Consider the following 18211-nt stretch of genomic DNA (forward strand, 5'->3'; position numbering starts at 1 on the left):
TATCTAGTGACTTCTTTTGTGATTGGGTTACCTCACTAAGGATGATATCCTCCAAATACATCCATTTGCCCAAGAATTTCATAAATTCATTGTTTTTATTTGATTGCATCTTCCTAGAGGACTCACTTTTATACCCCCAGATGGTATTATATATTATTTCTGCCAAGGGAAGAAAGGATTCAATAATTTTACACAGTGGCAATGCCTATGGATCATAGCAATGAATTCACAGCAAGACATTCTTAAAAGTGCAATAATGGCACATATTTTTGTGGTTGCTATCAACTGTCTAAGTGTACTTAAGGTCAGATGAACAAGAAAGAAATCATATTTAGTACTGAAAACCTAGGCAAGTAGCCTTACCTAAAGAGGTCATTGTTCTTAGGAAGAGAGTTTACTACTATAACTTTTTAAAAATCAATACAATTCCTAACTGTATTCTAAATATGAACTCTTATTGCCATAGATTAACTTAGCTCCTGCAGCTAATTAGAGACATTTATTTTATCAGAGGATGGAGACCATTACAGAAAATTACAACTAGTCAAAATGAACAACTAAGCATGATATTTTTGGTTCTATTTGATAAATATGCAATATTACTTCTCTACGTAAGGTTCAGGGAATATTGTAGAAGAGAGGAGCGAAAGATGGTATGAACTAGAGGAACAGGAAATCTGTTGCAAATTGTGTTTCCAAGGTATGACATTGAATCTATACCTGTGAAGAGTGTTGTTACATAAACAAGACAGGAATTGTAATAATACCAGTTGACATGCCAATATAGATAGGTGAGATTTCACATTACCCACCAAAAGTAAAGAGCTATAGAAAGCCAATGACTGTAAAGAGAGGGAGAATTTGTCTTCACTAGGGGTGAGTCACTACATTTTTACCCAATTGTGAGGGTTTGAATATGCTTGAACAGGGATTGGCACTATTAGGAGGTGAGGTCTTGTTGGAGGAAGTCTATCACCACAGGGGTGAGCTTTGAGAGCTCCTACCTAGTTCCTGAGAATGCCCATCTTTTCATGTTTCCCTTCAGAACAACATGTCCATGACTGTCTGGAAGCTGTCATGCTTCCTGCTTTGATGATAGTGGACTGAACCTCTGAACTTGTAAGTCAGCCCCATTTAAATGTCCTTTATAAGAGTTGCCTTGGTCATGGTGTGTCTTCACAACAATGGAAACCCAACTTAAGAGAGAAGTGGTAAAAGGGACCTAGAAAGGCCTGACCATGCTTTTGTTTGGAGGAATGTGGATTTTGAGAGTTTGGATTTGGAAGGCCATGGAACACTTTAAGTGGGGCTTAAGGGACCATCTTAGTAGGAATAAGGAAATCATTGGTGCTAAGGATGATTTGAATTGTGCAGACCTGATCCAGGAGGTTTTAGTGGAGAAGAATAGTAATGTGTGGCCTAGAGACTGTTTTTTGTGATATTTTGGTGAAGAACATGGCTGCTTTTTGCCATTGTCTGAAGAGTCTGCCTGAGATAAAGGTGAAGAGATTTAATCATTTTGACAGTGTAAGTCTCACAGTAACCTGGTAGAAATTCTGTTGTGTGGTTACAAAGTCTACTCTTATAAAGAGCCTATTGATGAAAAGGAGCAAGCATCAAAAGGAAAAGTTCAATGTGTATGGCTCAGAGAATAAAGAGGTGCGAAGGAACAAAATGGATCTGAATCCTTTACACAGGTAGATAAACAGATCAAGGAAGTGGTGACCTCAGGGCAAGATCCCACCCTGCTAAGCTTATTGTTTATATATTTGGAGTTGAAGATGTACTTGGTTCTTTTGAATTTTAGAATTTTAATCTGAAATGAACAACAAACCTGAAGTGGAGAGCCCACTGTGATCCACATCTTGAGGCAGGAAGACATAGGCTTTTGATCTAGACCTTGAGGAATAGTGGTCTTGTAAAGCTTTGGCCCAGGTGTGGTGGTACACAACCTTAATCCCAGGAGATAAGGGTAAAATGTTTTTGTGATATTCCAGTTCAAGGCCAGCCTGGGACTGAGAAAGTTATATGTGAAGAAAAGTTTAAATCAAGGGGTGGTGGTCCTGCTTTTAATCCCAGCATTCAGGAGACAGATTCATGCAGATCTCTGAGTTCAATGCCAATCTACAGTGCAAATTTCAGGACAGCCAAACTTAGACAGTAAAGCAGTTGGAAAAGAGAAAGTCGATGATAATAGGAGAAGAAGAGACTAATAGAAGAGAAAGTGGGAAAGAGCCTCAAGCACATGGACACAGGGGAAAAGTTTCTGAATAGAACACCAATAGCTTATGCTCTAAGATCAAGAATTGACAAATAGGACCTCATAAAATTGCAAAGCTTCAGTAAGTCATATGGACAAAATGGCAACCAACAGATTGGAAAAAGATCTTTACCAACCCTATGTTCCATAGAGGGTTAATATCTAATATATAAAAAATGTGGTACATTTAAACAATGGAGTACTACTCAGCTATTAAAAACAATGACTTCATGAAATTCACAGGCAAATGGATGGAACTAGAAAATATCATTCTGAGTGAGGTAACCCAATCACAAAAGAACACACATGGTATGCACTCACTGATAAGTGAATNTTAGCTCAGAAGCTTGGAATACCCAAGATACAATTCACAGACCACATGAAACTCAAGAAGAAGGAAAACCATAGTGTGGATACTTTGGTCATTCTTAGAAGGGAGAACAAAATACTTATGGGAGGAGATACAGAGACAAAGTGAAGGAAAGGCCATCCAGAGACTGTACCACCTATGCTCAGTCCAATGGTTGACTGTGAACATCTGCCTCTTTATTTGTCAGACTCTAACAGAGTCTCTCAGGAGACAGTCTCCTATCAGCAAGCTCTTCTTGGCTTCCACAATAGTGTCTGGTTTTGGTTTCTGTATATGGGATGGATCCGCAGGTGGGACAGTCTCTGGATGGCCTTTCCTTCACACACACATTTTTTTTTTAAAATAACATATCTCATATTTAGAGATTATGAAATTCATCTATATTGTCTCAAAAACTTGAAAATTAATAAAAATATAAAAAGGGTAGTGTAACTGATCTTATCAATGACTGGTTACATTTTGATATTTTATTTCATTTGTTTTTCCATGATTATGAATACGAGTATATGTTATACTTTTCAATCTATGACACATTCTAGTATAAAGCACAATACTAGGTACTATATTTCAAAGGAATACATATTTTCTGAGCTTTTAGTGTTGTTCAGACAGTCCATTCTATGTTCTGCTTCCCATAATGTGCATTTCACAGTTTGACCCATTGACATCATCATCTACATTCCATTGTCAAAGCATATTAAAAAGAATGGAATTTTATCTCCATTTCCTATTTGGTCAAACTCATTATTTCTTTTTTTTATTGAATGGCACACTACAAGTTTCTCCTGAAATCCAGCCAGAAATTTTATTCATGGATATCCAGTGCCCAAATAATAGTCTTTCATAGTCCATGAATCAGTCATACCAAACTCAGCTGGTTTTAAAGACTGCATGATATATTTGGAAGGCCTGGGCACAGTTCCCATATGCATTGTAAGAACTGATAAGTATGTCACAGCTTAATCCACTTGGCAGCTTGTAAATTCTTTTTGATATGAATTGATAAATGTAGGCTAACATTTTAAAAAGTGATAAAAATAGAACACAGGCAACAATGTGAAGAAAATGTACAACAATGGGGATGTCTTTTTATTTCGAAGTAGGGGTATTCAACTCTGTAGTAATTATAATTACATGGAAATTTGTAGGTAATGGTATTATAGAAAAATTCCATTTTAATTTTCAAATATATATATATATATATATATATATATATATATATATATATACCAGCACATTCATTAAGAAGGATTAGATAAGTGTCCATGTCATTTTCATGACATATAATAATCTTCCATTTTAATATCCCTAAAATAAACAAGTAATATTTAACATGCATGTAGAAACTGACTGATTCTTGCATGTCTATTTTATTGTAATTCCATTAACAAATGTGAAGAATATTTTGAAGTGTATAAAATAACTGAGATGAAACAAAATTTCACTAAGGAAAACACACACACACACACACACACACACACACACACTACACATACAAAGAATAAATTCATACAAAATTTTCTAACACAGTCCTTTCACTGGAACCATGGAACTAATATTAATGTATTTAAATTTCAATGACTACACTAGTTTAAGGAAGGATCCTCTAGTAATTGAAATGAACACATCAGGATAATTTCTACAGTGGAAATTGACTTTTGGAATACCTTGGCAAGCAGAGTAGGATAGATGGTAGAATCCAGAGCAAGCCATTGTTGCAAAACCTTAATTATATAAAGAAACTTGAGTCTTTGGTCAGATGTGGTGATTTATTTTACTGTTTTAAGGAAAAGATACAGAAATAGTGGGAGAGGGAGAGAAAGGTTTCCATGAAATATGAGGCTTGGTGATTTAATAGGAAGTAGGCAGAAAATTTTTTCCTTTGGTGGGTGGTTAAACATAATTTTTAAAATGAAGATAATTAATGTTCAGTTTGAATGGCTTGCAGATTGTTGTACGAACTGCTCTATCTTCCTTCCAAACGTTGATTGTATTACACTCTTGAATGCTTTATGAAAGTTTCTGCATAAAAATTAGAGAACTCTGCCAAATTTATAAAATATGGATTTTGGAAGGACAGAAAAGAAAGGGTGATGGAGTTGAGAAGACGATGAATGAATTAATTCAGGAAATCTTCTAAAGCGTTATGGCATTAGTGGTGTGTGTTTTTAAGTTCAACATGGGAATCCAAGAAATAATTCCTTTACGTGCCATTCAACATCCACTAAGATCTGCATATTTCTGTAATAACATTTTGATATGAGTTGGGTCATACTGTTTGCCTGGATTAGTATTGAATTTTTTCATCGAATATAATGCCATAAACATGTTTCTATACCTCTTTTCTTTGAGAACAAACATTAAACTATCAGCAATAATAACAACAACAAAGATGACAACAATAACAAAAATGAGTAACTAAATCAGGTAGCTTCCCAGGGCTTTAAAGACCTCCTTAGTAGTCAATGTTTAGGTCTACCTTAGAAATAATGTACTCATTCAAAGATACTCATCAGAACTCAAGAGAAAGGTAATCTACACAGACCTTAAAGACCTACTTCAAATTCTCCTAGGAACTTCTGAATCCTCCAAGGTGCTACTTGTAACCCTCCTGGCAGAAATGAATGGATTATAAAGAGAAGAAATGAATGGATTATAAAGAGAAGAAATGAATGGATTATAAAGAGAAGAAATGAATGGATTATAAAGAGAAGAAATGAATGGATTATAAAGAGACACTTTTGTCTCTCAAGCAGACTATTTAAACAATGCCTCCTCCCCCGCCACTCCAAAAATGAAAATTTCCTCAAGAATCTCACACTGGGAGCAGGAAAAGGTTCCAGTCAAAAGGGGGACTTTTCCTCTGTGGAAGAGGCTTCACAAAGTCCTGACAAGTTATCAGATTACCTTACATGATGAGAAAAGCAGGACCACACTTTAACAAGGACTCATTTCTATCTGTCGTGCTCTATTGAAATTGTGATTGCATTTGAGGACCTCCTCCCACCAAGATGGACTTGGAGTTTTCTGGATCACTCTGCCCCTCTTCCCAATATAGCCACATTGAATAAATCTCCTTCTGCTAAAACAAACAAATGAACAAACAGATAAACAAACAACATTTAACATTATGAAAACATAAATTTTAAGTTATGAATACAATATTTAAAATTATGAATACATATGACTGTCACAGTGGGACATAGTGCAAATCAGGAAGTGCAACAAGGCCAATCTTTGTCAGTAGCTGTGACCATCATATACTAAAATTGAAACATTTATTAGTGAAGTATTAAAATAGACCTTCATTAATAAGATTAGCGCATAAAGCTATCTCAGCTGTTAATTATTTATCCTTATGTTTTTAAGGACATTTTAAGCATTAAAAAGAAAGCAACTGCCAACTTGCTGGGTGTGAGATTGCTGGTGCAGGGCACAGCTCTCTCTAGAGACACAGAAGGCCTTTTGTCTTCTTAGGCTATAAGGTGAACAAGAAGGCTTTTCATCTTTTCTTGGTGAGTCGTTCATGATGAGACTTTTACATTTTCACATCTTTATTCTATTACCTTAGTGCACACATTCATCAGTGTTACAAAAACTTCATATGAGGTCAAATAAGAATTAAAACCCTGCCCCTAGAGGTGTTGTAGGTGTGGCTGCAGTGCCACGTGTGTGTCAGTAGGTGGCAGAGAGGAGAGTGGCTATGCCTGTACTCACTGTTCTGACCTTTGAACATCTGAATGATAGGTAGCCTAACATTCCCTGACAAAGTGAGCCTGAGATGACCACTAATCTAGCAACAGGGTACCTGGACAGGGAGCTAGCCTGAGATAACTTCCATTCTGGTGTTACACAGGTCCAAATGGGCTCCAAGGGTGGGGATAGAGCACTAGACAAGATGAAACCCACCTGAGACAGAAGCAGACAACCCTTGCACTTGAGCAGACCTGATGAGGAGTGGGCCTGAGACGACCACAAGATCAGTACTGCAAAGGCCTAATGGAGTAAACTATGACTGAGATGACTCCTGCCCAGTATTGTACTGTATGAATAGGGCATAACCCTCCTGAGACCACTTCAGAGATGACCTCAGATACTGAGAGATCCTGGGTGCCAGTAAGAGAAGCAAGTATGTGTTGGAGAAATAGGAGGGAAAGACATAGAAGGATGTGCGCACAATGAAGAGAGGCAGAACTAGAAACCTGAGGGTAGTGAGAAACAGCCTGATGTGAGTAGCTGGCAATGCCACCTAGACCATGGTGAGGTCCTGGCCTATGCTGTCACCAGGGGCCATGTCTGGGTCGGTGGCCCTGCAGCAACAGGGGTCTATTACCACCAATGGCCAGGTGGACATTCCTAATCTAGGCTGCTCTCTGGAAACATGTTGGTATCTAAGGGCTATGCAGAACTATCCCCATTCCTTCCCCTTACCTGAACATCCTGTTAGAGCAGGCTCTAGGGGTATGACAGCAGAAGAGCTGACCCTGCTCCTACATAGCGGCAGTACTTGGGAGAGCAAGCTTGCACATGATAAGGGTTGTGGGTGAACTAACACTGAGGATACGAGCATGGGAGAGCTGTCCTGTGCAGTGGTGTGGATGAGTGACAGTTATCCTCCTGCCGCTTACCCCTCATTACCTTAGGCAGTTAGGGGACCTGGCCTGTGTTCATGAGAGCAGGAGAACTATCCCTGCTCCTCACCAGCTTCAGCCCTCTGGAGAATGGGCCTTGGTCCTAAGCTGTGCAGCGTAGTAGAACTAACCTTGATGGCTGGCATGCAAGCAAATTAGCCCTGTGAGCATGGACATGGAATTGTTGGCGCCATCTCTTGTTTACTGTGTGGAAGCACAGGACAAGGGAGAGATGTGCCCCCATCCCCTTGCCACCTAAGGCAGGCAAGAAAGTTGGTCCCAAGATCATCAGAGTGAGAGAGCTGGCTCTGCCCTTCACTTCCAGCCGCACTTGAGAAATCAGGTTCTGCACCTAGTCTGGACAGCATAGTAGAGCTGGACTGTGATGCAGGGATTGTGGGGAGCCAGCCCTGCAACTTGTGTGCCATGCAGTACAGTGAGTGAACGAAAGATGCCATCCCCCTCCCTCACCTCTTACCACCCATAGCAAGTGAGAAAGCTGGCCCTGGGGTCATGAGAGAGGAGAGCGGGCCCTACATTTGCCTGGGAAGGACAGTGGAGGTGGCCATGGATGTAGGATTGCTGAGAGGTGTACAATGTAGTAAGCTCAGGGGCTCCCTTTCTTAGTCCTCACGGCAGGCAGGAAAGCTGGTCCTAGCGTCATGAGAGTGGGAAAACTGGCCATGTTGCTCATCTGCTGAAGCACTCAGGAAAGAGGGTGGATGCTTCTCTCTTGGGCAGCAGGGTAGAGCTGGCCCTGGTTGTGTGGGTTGCTGGTGAGCCAGTGCTGAGGGAGTGAGGTCAGAAACACCCGTGGGCTGACCACCTCACATCCAGGGCTTTGAAATGTCTTGCCCTAACATCTAACCATTGATGAATTACTAGAGTGCATGACTGGGCTGATCTTTCAGATTCAAAACTACAGGATCCCATCACACAGGCCAACAACAGAATATCCAAGAGGAGTTAAAGTGAGGTATTGATAGAGTAGCAAAAGCCAGAGGCCTCATCTATCAGACCACTGAATCATTGCAGCAAACATTTACAAGCAAAGAAGTGTGGACAAAATGTATATTGTGGGACACACTGTGACACTATAGCTTCTGCCACAAGGTTTTTATTTCCTCTGTTTGGGGGAAGGTTGCTACAGTGAAGGATGGGTATGAGAGGAGAAAACAATGAGTGGGATTGACATACAGGGTTTGACATTCACAAAGAACCAACGGAAGTTTTTTTTTGTTTTTTGTTTTTGTTTGTTTTAATTAAAGCCCTGGTAAAAGCAGAGTTGTCTGTATAAGGGGACTAACCACGGTACATTCTTGTTTCAAACACATTTTTTTTTCTATTTGGGCAATATTATTTTTATTTTTTAATAGATCAGAGGACACCTTTGTGGCATATGTATGCGCTCTCTTTGTTTCTAGTTTACCTGAATTTCAGAATTGGAATCCAGGTTGTGAGGTTCCTATGCATTAAGCATTTTTGTTCTGGGAAACTTCTAGACTTCAGACTTATTTTTTTCTCTAGGGAAAACCATCAAACTTATCCTCTTGAGCTCTCAAATGGTACACCAGGCCAGTGTATTATCACTGTGTTCACCTGTGGTTCCTGTACACTTGTTATGAAGAATATGGTTTCAAATTCTTAGGCTCTTCTGTAAAGACTAAGTGGTGCTTGGAGGGTCTGAAGTGCCACCAGGAACATATTTTCTGAGGGTTTTGTAGAACTTCTGGAAGAGTCATTTTCTGTAAACAACCTAAAAGAAGACTGTTTCGACTGATGGCATGTGATATCTGCATCACAGATTAATGTGGCTCTATTGATCACAGAATGGATTGATTGCTAATTTTTCAATATGCTTTCAAAAGAAGTGATTATAGAGGATTTTTTTCTTACCACACCCATAACACATGTGAAGCACATAGCACCTTACTTAGAAAGTCTCCTATGAGAAACGCTCATGTCCTTCTCAGAGCAATGCATTTCTAAAACGGCATTTGCTTTGATTGTTTGTCCTAGTGCATCAGAAGAGCCACCTTGATATGTTTTTCAGCTAATCCAATGTCTAGTGTGTGTTATTTACTTAGTTTTTTATGCTCACTGCCAATCTTGTCACAAAGAAAACTGATGCTGCTATTTCATCTCTCAATGTTTAAGAATAATCTGTGAGGAAGACAAAGAATAAAATATTTCAGGAGTCAGCAATTTGAAAGTGAGGCTCATGAAATTGCACTTACAGTTAAGATTAATCACAAATATTTGACAGCAAAGTCTTGCCCCTCTCAACAAAAAAGGGCTGATGGGTCTTAATGAGCTCTTTGTTAAAGGAAAAGTGGCGCATTTCCTGCTTCAGTTGGATAACAAACCAAATGGACTTAGTTGGATATAAAAGATTAGTGCTAAAAGCTAAAAGGCAGGGGAAGCCAAGGAAGAGCCACATAGCTTAGCATGGTATTTAGATGTGAGTAGACACATTTTTACCCATAGAAGTCACTATGGAGTTTGTTCCTATTTCTCTGAACATCACATAATTCACCTTATAACTGAATTAGCATCTATTTCTTTAATGTTGATATATATTATAGTACATATAAAATATAATGAATATTGTTGTGTATATATGTTATATTTTATGTCATTTTATAATATATGTAATATGAGCCAAATTATTATATAAACAAGTAAAACATATTATTATTTATTATATTTTCCGCACATCTACTGGAATTTGATAGAAAGGTAGAAAGAGTAGTGAATTTGAAGACATTTCAGTGACTTTATGTTGACCAACCAGATTTTGAAGCTGTGAATGTCATTTTTATCTGAATATTATTGAACACAATACTTTGCACAGAAAAGGGACTCAATAAATATTGATAAACCAACTGCAAATTTATAGGTGGGATAAATAAAAATATATATTCTTAGATGTTTCTTTTTTTTTATGAGGGCAGCAGTTTCTATTATCATCTTTTGCACTTCATTTCCTAAAGTGCATATACACAAACACACACAAACATACATACACATCTATATTCTATTGTACAACTGTATATAATTCACTATTTAAATATGCTTCCATTATTCTACATTCTCCTATGACTTTCTGATGATGTGTTAAATGCCTTGTTTTTTAAAAGACCTCAATAAATAGTCTGGCAAATATGTAACATGCTTCTATAAATTTATTCTGTTAGTTGGTTCACAGAAATGAAGTCTCTGTAAAACTACTGGCAATGACATGTGATATATGCAAACTTGATGATTAGGCAATCACATTGGTGTGACTTAACAGGTTTAGCTTCTGGCATTACCAGGAGACACAATGTCTCAGCAAAAGTTGCTGGGCATTAAACATAAATTTAATGTTAAACTGATGTTTTCCTAAGATAAACAAAATATGTTTTCTTAGTTATTCCTTTTTATCTTTTGAGATTAATATAATTGCACCATTTCTTCCTTCCATTCCTTCCCTCCAAGTCTTCCCAAGATCCCCCTTTCTCTCTTTCAAATACATGCCTTTCTTTTCATTAAATGTTATTATACATGTATGTATGTATGTATGTATGTATGCATATATATAAACATATATTCCTTAATACAGCCCACTGAGTCTGTATGTTAGTTTTATATATATTTTCAGAGCTGACCATTTGTTGTTGGTTAACCAATTAGTGTGCTTTTCCCTAGGGAACACTAGTTCTCCCATCTCCAGCACCTCTTAGATACCTGTAATTTAGGGGGACAGGCAGGGTAGAGTAATCATTTTGTCATCTTTCCCTCATCTCCCTTGTCACATCTATTTTTGTTGTTCTTGTGCACTTGATGTTTAGGTAATCATATTGGTGAGACTTAATGGGATTAGTTTCTGACATTACTAGGAGACACAATCTTACAGCAAACTACCCTGTTCTTGTAGGTTTAGACTTATCAAGCCTATTTTATTTAGGGTTCTTAAATGCTTCAACCTCCCTTCTAACCCACTGATCAGAGGTAGGGGAAAAGAAGGTTAATAAGAAAAGGGGTTGTAGACCTGTTTAGAAATAGTTCCTTGGGGATGATTTCCCTCTTCCTTGTCAGGATACCAGCAGACTAGTTCAACAGAAAATACCAAATATGAATCAGTAGTGGTGGCACTTTCCAGCAGAAAGAGCAAGGCTCTGTCGAATTGGCTGAAGTGTCCAGAATCAGCCAGAATAACATGAGCAGTTCCTTGGCACATTTCTCTGCAAAATGAAGACCAATAAAGACCAGTTAAGACCAGTGAAGACCTGTAAAGCATTGCATGCTGTAGCAGCATAAGAGCATTCTCTCAGTTTGTGGGGTTCTATTTATTTCCAACTACCACATATCCTCTCAAGTGTTTGTTTTCAGTAAAATGTCACATGCCTTCTTACAAGACAGCTTCCAGAAAAACAATAAGTGACACAACTGAGTTGTTAAAGAAATCAGAAATTTCCACTTCATGTTCCTCTGGATTTTACAATTTTTCTGCCCCTTCTTAAGCAGTCATTCCCAAACCATAGTTGTTAGTGTTGTTTGTTGAGGTCTCCATTGGTACTAGGATCCACAACTCTGTATATTTTTTGGCTGTGGTTTTCTGTACTGATTTCTATCTGGTGCAAAGAGAAGTTTCCTTGATGAAGGGTTAAATGTATGCTTATATTTGGGTTTAAAGAAAATGTTTATACATTGTTGTTAATGGATTATGCTGGTTTAATAAAATAATGGTTGTAGATTTTCCTCCAAAGAATCCCAACCTCACCAGCAGTGAGTAGTTAGTTAGGTTTCCATTACTAGTCATGTTTCTTTTCTGTTGAGTAGGTTTTAAGTCCACTTAGAGAGCCTCTGGTTACGACCATCATATGTGTTACCCTGCTGTATTCTGGGGGTTATCTTGCTATGTTTGTTGTTTTGGTTCATAGGTATCATAGCTTGGCAGGATTGATGGGTGATTCTTACGTTTGAAAACTTACATGGTGACTTTTGTACCATGAAAACTATTCCTTAGGAAAGAGGCTTTCAAATCCGTTGCAGTTCAGTGACCTCTGTGTGCTGTTTGTAAAGTGTATGATGTCTTTAGCAATATGACTGTTCTTCCACATCTGGGGTCATCCAAAGGCAATAGTAATAGCTTGTTGGGATTCTTTTAGACAAACATGACCAACAACTCAAAAAAAGGTTTCTCATGCCTGATAGGTTGTCTCCGTCTCTTGGAGGGATTATCAGCACAGATGAGGAAATTTTACTTAAACTGTGTCTTAATTTGGGTTACTATTACTATGATGAAATACTATGGCCAAACAGCAAGATGAGAAAAAAAAAAGTTTATTTGGTTTATACTTCCAGATTGTAGTCCATCATTGAAGGAAGTTACAAGAATTCAAACAGGGCAGGAACCTGAAGACAAGAGTTTATTTAAGGGTCATGGTTGGATGCTTATTACTGGTTTGTTCATCATGGCTTACTCAGCCTGTTTTCTTACAGAACAAAGGAACTTAATCCCAGGGATAGCTTTACACACAATGGGTTGGGCCTTCCTCCATCAACACTAATTAAAGAAATGCCCTAAAGGATTGCCTACAGACATATCTCTTTTGTTGTTATTGCTTTATTATTTTGACACTTAATTAATTACTTCATTTTACATTCCTACTACAGTTTTCATTCCTTCCTCTCCTCCCAGTCATTCCTTTTCACCTTCCCCCCTATCCCCACCATCCACTTCTCCCTTTCTTTTCAGAAAGGGCAAGACCTCCCATGGATATCAACCAGCTTAGGCATGTCAAGTTGCAGGAAGATTAAGTGAATCTTCTCCAATTGAAGGTAGACAAGGCAGTCTACAAAGTGTTCCAAAGGCAGGCAACAGAGTCAGAGATAGCCCCAGCTCCAGCTCTTAGGAGTCCCACATGAAGACCAAGATACACAACCAAGATACTATTGCCTTATCTTATGGAGGCACTTTCTTAGTTGAGTTTCCCTCCTCTGAAATGATTTTCACTTGTGTCAGCATGATAAAACATTATTCACCACACCACATATAGGTTTTTTTTCCTTTTTTTTTCAGAGACCTATATGCATTGTAAGTTTTTCTTTTTAGGTAGATAGTTAATAGTATGATTTCTTAAGACTTTTCAAACACCCTTACTCTCCTCTGTCTTTTTCTGTATTTATTTCCCTCTTGCATCCTTAATATAATGCCTTCATTTTCTCATTTTCATAATCAGATCACTTTAACCCTGATATTCCCTTTTTGATCGCTCCCCCATCTTCCTTCTCAGCAATGGTACCATTTTACTCTCCTGGCTTTTACAGTTATCCTGGATATGTGTGTACATATGAGAAATGTGGAGGTAGGTGCTAGGAGAGAGAACATGTGATGTTTGTCTTTCTGGATCTAATTGCTTCACTTTATAAGTTTTTTCTATTTCCATCCATTTACCTACAAAGTTCTTGATTTCATTTTTCTTTATAGTTGAGTAAAATTCAATAGTGTATATGTACTAGGTTTTCATTATCCATTTGTCATTTGAAGAACATTGAAGTTGTTTGCACACCCTGACCATTGTGAAAAAAGCAACAATATAAGCCCAATATAAGACTGGTTACCAAAAATTACATTTAGCCTCTGTACTTGTTACATTCTAGTCTCTCCACATTACTGCAGTTCTAACTGGTCAGTTTCTGCAGGCATGGTTTCTTCTCATGAATTCTCATTAACATCTTTATTTCGGACTATCACAATGTTTTCAAAAGTAGTTGTACATTTTACAATTATATACCACCAATGCCTATGTTCTAGTTGCTTGGCTCTCATTGCTTCTAAAGACAATGACTTCCTTTTGGAGAAATTTCTGGGTCATGTACATACTTAAACATTGTAGATTTTTATTTTATTTTATTTTATTTTATTTTATTTTATTTTATTTTATTTTATTTTATTTTATTGTGTTATTAGAATCATGCTCTGATAGTAACTCACTTAACTGCTTTTGTGGAATTCCCACTCTTTTTTTATCAAAAGACTGGCAACATCAGGCTGCATTTCATTTTCATAGATGCCACCTTTGTTCACGTAAAGCTGTAACAAACTCATCTCTGTTCTAAAGATTTGCATTTTCCTCTTTGTAATGTGGGTAGAACTCTGAGTCTGTGTAAAAACTGTATTCTATATTAACCTTTCTATTCTTTTTGTCTTAGCATTATTTCACAGTTTTGCATAAATCAATGTGTATTGAAATTTGGAACTGCTGCTTTTCTATCCCTTCACTCCCTCAGTATGTTCTAGTTATATGCTTCAGCAAGGATTTTTTTCCTTATCTTTCTCCTCATCCTTTGTTTTGAGGTCATGATAGGTTCATGTACCATTATTATTTATTTTAATCCATGTTCATCATCCTTTTTGATTTTTAAATGATGAGTGACCATTATTTTTCTAGATATGGGCTCATTAAGTTTTAAGGTTCTTGGCATGATATAGTGCAGGCCTATGTTGTGCTTTGATGGAACATGCCTTGAATTAGCCATTTTCCTGGATTTTGGAGTTTGTTTAGAACTAATATGGAAGATGATATTAGTTATTAAAGTGTGTAATTAATAATCATGGAGCTGGGAGTTGTAGAACACACCTCTAACCCCAGTACTTTAGAGGAAGAAGTAGGCCAATTTCTATGAATTTGAGGCTATTTAGTCTATGTAGCAAGTTCTAGGACAACCTGGGCTATATAGATATACCCTGTCTCAAAAACAAACAAAAACATGAAACAAAACTAAAAATGAATTAAGCATGGAATCTGGTGCTTTTAATTAGAACATGTAAGAGCTAAGTAGAGAATCTGTCATTTGTTTTTAGTAAATGTCCTAATTTGTTTCCTATTGTCTTAAGCATCAGGATAAAATCAACTGGAGAGGAAATTTATGTGACTTACACGTTGAGATCATATTTTATTATTGATAGAAGTCCGGGCAGATATTTAAGCAGGAACAAAAGGACCATGGAGAAAACTGCTTACTGGCTTATTCAGTCTGCTTTCTTATACAAGATGGAACATGCCCTGGGGTGGTATTGGCTACTGTGGACTGAGACTGTTACATCAATTTTTAATTAAGAAGATAACACTTCGGAGTCTCTCAAAGAAGTCTGATAGCAGCAGTTCCTCATGCAAAGTTGTTTCTTCCTAGGTATTATGGTTGGTTTAAGGAAAACAAGCATATCACACAATTTTACACTAATTGTAAACAAAATTTAGACTTATTTGTATATTTTAGTTTTAACTATTATTTTAATTTTTATAAACATCAATTGGCTTAAGTATGGTATATACTATGCTTACTTATTAGCTATTATTCTTCTTCCTTTCTTTTTTTCAATTTTTTATTATTTTCTTCATTTACACTGTTTTTTTCCCTTTTTAAAAATTAGATATTTTCTTTATTTACATTTCAAATGCTATCCTGAAAGTTCCCCATACCCTCCCCCTGCCCTGCTCCCTTATCCAACCCTCCCACTTCTTGGCCCTGGCATTTCCCTGTACTGGGGCATATAAAGTTTGTAAGACCAAGGGGACTCTCTTCCAAATGATGGCTGACAAGGCCATCTTCTGCTACATATGAAGCTAGAGACACGAGCTCTGGGGGTACTGGTTAGTTCATATTGTTGTTCCACCTATAGGGTTGCAGACCTCTTCAGCTCCTTGGGTACTTTCTCTAGTTCCTCTATTGGAGAATCTGTGTTCCATCCAATAGCTGACTGTGAGCATCCACTTCTGTATTTGCCAGGCACTGGCATAGCCTCATATGAGACAGCTGTATCAGGGTCCCTTCAGCAAAATCTTGCTGGCATATGCAATAGTGTCTGAGTTTGGTGGCAGATTATGGGATGGATCCCCGGGTGGCTTAGTTTCTGGATAGTCCATTCTTCTGTTTTAGCTCCAAACTTCGTCTCTGTAATTCCTTTCATGGGTATTTTGTTCCCTATTCTAAAGAGGAATGAAGTATCCACACATTGGCCTTCCTTCTTGGTTTTCTTGTGTTTTGCAAATTGTATCTTGGATATTCTAAGTTTCTGGGCTAATATCCACTTATCAGTGAGTGCATATCTAGTGACTTCTTTTGTGATTGGGTTACCTCACTCAGGATGATATCCTCCAGATTCATCCATATGCCCAAGAATTTCATAAGTTCATTGTTTTTAATAGCTGAGTAGTACACCATTGTGTAAATGCATCACATTTTCTGTATCCATTCGTCTGTTGAGGGACATCTGGATTCTTTTCAGCTTCTGGCTATTATAAATAAGGCTGCTATGAACATAGTGGAGCATGTGTTCTTATTACCAGTTGGAACATCTTCTAGGCATATGCCCAGGAGAGGTATTGCTGCATCCTCCGGTAGTACTATGTCCAATTTTCTGAGCAACCACCAGATTGATTCCCAGAGTGGTTGTACAAGCTTCTAGTCCCACCAGCAATGGAGGAGTGTTTCTCTTTCTCGACATCTTCACCAGCATCTGCTTTCACCTGAATGTTTGATCTTAGCCATTCTGACTGGTGTGAGATGGAATATCAAGGCTGTTTTGATTTGCATTTCCCTGATGATTAAGGATGTTGAACATTTTTTTCAGGTGCTTCTCAGCCATTCAGTATTCCTTAGTTGATAATTCTTTGTTTAGCTCTGAACCCCATTTTTAAATGGGGTTATTTGATTTTCTGGAGTTATTATGTTCAGGTATGGGCCTTGAATTCCTGATCTTTCCAAGACTTGTATCATAAAGGGGTGTTGGATTTTGTCAAATGCTTTCTCAGCATCTAATGAGATGATCATGCTTACGTTGATAGATTTTCGGATATTAAACCATCCCTGCAACTCTGGGATGCATTCCTGAATCCCTGCCTACTTTGTCATGATGGATGATCATTTTGATGTGTTCTTGGATTCAGTTTGTGAGGATTTTATTGAATATTTTTGCATTGGTATTCATAAGGCAAATTGGTCTGAAGTTCTCTTTCTTTGTTGGATCTTTGTGAGGTTTAGGAATCAGAGAAATTGTGGCTTCATAGAATGAATTGGGTAGAGTACCTTCTTTTTCTATTTTGTGGAATACTTTGCGAGAGTTGGAATTAGGTCTTCTTAGAATGTCTGATAGAACTCTGCACTAAACCCATCTGGTCCTGGGATTTTTTTTTTTTTTTGGTTGGGAGACTATTAATGACTGCTTCTATTTCTTTAAAGAAAATGGGACTGTTTAGATTGTTAATCTGATCCTGATTTAACTTTGGTCCCTGGTATCTGTCCTGGAAGTTGTCCATTTCATCCAGGTTTTCTAGTTTTGTTGAGTATAGCCTTTTGTAGTAGGATCTGATGATGTCTTGAATTTCCTCATGTTCTGTTGTTATGTCACCTTTATCATTTCTGATTTGGTTAAGTAGGATACTATCCCTGTGCCCTCTACTTAGTCTGGCTAAGGGTTTATCTATCTTGTTGGTTTCTCAATGAACCAGCTCCTGGTTTAGTGATTCTTTGAATAGTTCTTTTTGTTTCCACTTGTCTGATTTCAGCCCTGAGTTTGATTATTTCCTGCCATTTATTCCTCTTGGATGTATTTGCTTCTTTTTGTTCTAGAGCTTTCAGGTGTGCTGTTAACTGTTAGTGTATTATTCTCTCACCAGTTTCTTTTTGGAGGCACTCAGAGCTATGAGTTTTCCACTTAGGACTGCTTTCATTGTGTCCCATAAGTTTGGCTATGTTGTGGCTTCATTTTCATTAAATTCTAAAAAGTCTTTAATTTCTTTCTTTATTTCTTCCTTGACCAAGGTATCATTGAGTAGAGTGTTGTTCAGTTTCCATGTGAATGTTGGGTTTCTATTATTTACGCTGTTATTTAAGGTCAGGCATAGTCCATGGTGATCTGATAGAATGCATGGGATAATTTCAATATTTTTGTATCTGTGG

At 37.6% G+C, this 18211-nt stretch overlaps 1 non-coding gene and 1 pseudogene across 1 annotated transcript; both read left to right on the forward strand.

The window, feature by feature from the left end:
• Positions 1-18211, forward strand: part of LOC110323278 — a 110247-nt pseudogene that overhangs the window by 77319 nt on the left and 14717 nt on the right.
• LOC115064314 lies at positions 6259-6390 on the forward strand. Its single transcript, XR_003844153.1, has one exon. It is a non-coding gene; the product is annotated as a small nucleolar RNA SNORA17 (small nucleolar RNA).

This window comes from Mus pahari, chromosome 6 (assembly GCF_900095145.1).
Source record: "Mus pahari chromosome 6, PAHARI_EIJ_v1.1, whole genome shotgun sequence".
In the NCBI taxonomy this organism is placed as follows: domain Eukaryota; kingdom Metazoa; phylum Chordata; class Mammalia; order Rodentia; family Muridae; genus Mus; species Mus pahari.